At 36.6% G+C, this 2,243-nt stretch overlaps 1 non-coding gene across 1 annotated transcript; it reads right to left on the minus strand.

Moving 5' to 3' along the window:
• Positions 1-1,380: 1,380 nt before the first annotated feature.
• Positions 1,381-1,486, minus strand: LOC128292371 (small nucleolar RNA R71). Its single transcript, XR_008282355.1, has one exon. It is a non-coding gene; the product is annotated as a small nucleolar RNA R71 (small nucleolar RNA).
• Between the last annotated feature and the right edge of the window lie 757 nt (positions 1,487-2,243).

The following is a 2,243-nucleotide window of genomic DNA, read 5'->3' on the forward strand; positions in this document are numbered from 1 at the left end:
ACTTCTTGTTTTGATATCCCAGGATACTAATTCAAGATAAGCTCTTATTCACAGGAGGAATAGACCCTGTTTAAGAGTATATTTATCATAATTAAGCGGAGTTGATTGCGTGCCTAGAAATAGGGTGATAAGATTTTTCCTGATTAGGGTGAAACCTAATAAGGGGATCCGTAGATCGAGTTAATGCAACCCAAGAGTTTTAATTAGAGAAAAGTCTCAGTTATTCAATCTAGGGATTAGACGTTATTAGTCTTGAATAGGGATAATAAGATAATTTAGGGATCTCTACAGAACAAGTTAACTGAGTAAATCGTCCGATTCGGAGCCAGAATAACAAATACAGTCTAGGTGGATTTTTCCTTAGGTATTGTCTTCATCCAATCAATTTTCCCAAAAGCAATTCCCCAATTCTATTCTCTATGCGTTCTTAGTTTAGATAATTAGTTAATTAAAACAAAACCTCTTTATTCTTAGGCTAGATAATAAGAAGACAGTCATTACTAGTACTTTTAGTTTCTTTGGGTTCAACAATCCGGTCTTGCTAAAACTATACTACTGTTCGATAGGTAAACTTGCCTACATCGCGATAATAGTTAGTTCAAGAACGAGTAATTATAAATATCTAAAACCTATCAGGAAATAACACGATCAAGTTTTTGGCGCTGTTGCCGGGGAACTGAAATATTAGGAACGCTCAATTTTTATTACTTTAGCCATTTATTTTCCTTGTAATTTAATTTAATTTTATTGTCATTATTATATATTAACTTACTTTTTCTTCCTCTTGGTAGTTTTTTTTATAGTTTATGACTGGAAGAAACCCGTCAGGACCATTACTTTTTGACAAAGAAATCAATCGCACAGTATGTAGAAACCAAAGAGAAATAAGGCAAAGCTCAGGATACACGGAGAACAAGCAAGAAGACGATACTCAACCCCCAACCGAAGAGATGGCTGAAAACCAAGGCAATTAGCTACCTTCTGCAATTGCGGTTAATCAAAATCCTACTCCACGCAGTATGTATGATTATGCTAAACCCTCTTTAATAGGAACTAAATCGAGCATAGTTAGACCTGCTGTAGCTGCAAATACTTTTGAATTAAAACCTAACACTATTTAAATGATACAGTAATTTGTTCAGTTTGATGGTTTGCAGGATGAGGATCCCAACGCTCATTTATCCAACTTTTTAGAAATATGCGATACATTTAAAATCAATGGCATTTCTGATGATGCCATTCATCTTCGGTTGTTCCCCTTTTCATTTAGGAACAAAGGTAAACAAAGGTTGAACTCGTTACCACTAGGGTCAATTACTACTTGGTAACAAATGATCGAAAAATTTTTACTAAAATATTTTCTGCCGGCTAAAATGACTAAGTTACACAATGATATCTCTTCTTTTGTGCAGATGGATTTAGAAACACTCTACGATGCATGGGAGAGATACAAGGGCCTTTTGAGAAGGTTCCCTCACCATGGGTTATCGCTTTGGCTCCAAGTACAAACATCTCACAATGGTTTGAATCCTTCGACTCAGCAAATGGTTGACGCAGCTGTTGGCGGAACCATCAACAATAAAACACTGGAAGATGCCTATGAGTTTATAGAGGAGATGTCACTGAATAGCTATCAGTGGCAAGTCATGAAGATAAAGCCAACAAAAACAGCCGACGTTTATAACGTCAATTCAGTCACCATGCTCTCTAATCAGGTAGAACTCTTAAATAAAAAGATTGATGGTTTTCTTAGTTCTTCACAGGTTCACTCAGTAATGCAGTACGAAGTAAGTGGAGGTGGAACAAACAATTCAGAATATCAACCTTATGCCCACAACATGGATAATGAGGAATTAAATTACTTGGGTAATAATCCTCGACCTCAAAACAATCCATATAGTAATACTTATAATGCATGTTGGAAGAACCACCCAAATTTCTCGTGGGGGATTAAGGAAATCAAAGACCACAACATCCTCTAGGCTACCAACAACCACCCTACCAACAGGAAAAGAAGCCAAACCTTGAAGAGATGCTCTCAAAGTTTATTTCGGTGTCAGAAACTTGTTTTCAGAACACTAAAATAGAACTTAAAAATCAGTAAGAGTCAATCCAAGGGCTCGAAACCTAGATAGGGCAGCTTTCCAAACTAATCTCCGAACGACCACAAGGTAGTTTGCCAAGTAATACTGAACCCAATCCAAGGGAACAGCTCAACACAATTAATATCCAAGATGATGAAG

This window comes from Gossypium arboreum, chromosome 4, assembly GCF_025698485.1.
Source record: "Gossypium arboreum isolate Shixiya-1 chromosome 4, ASM2569848v2, whole genome shotgun sequence".
Lineage (NCBI taxonomy): Eukaryota > Viridiplantae > Streptophyta > Magnoliopsida > Malvales > Malvaceae > Gossypium > Gossypium arboreum.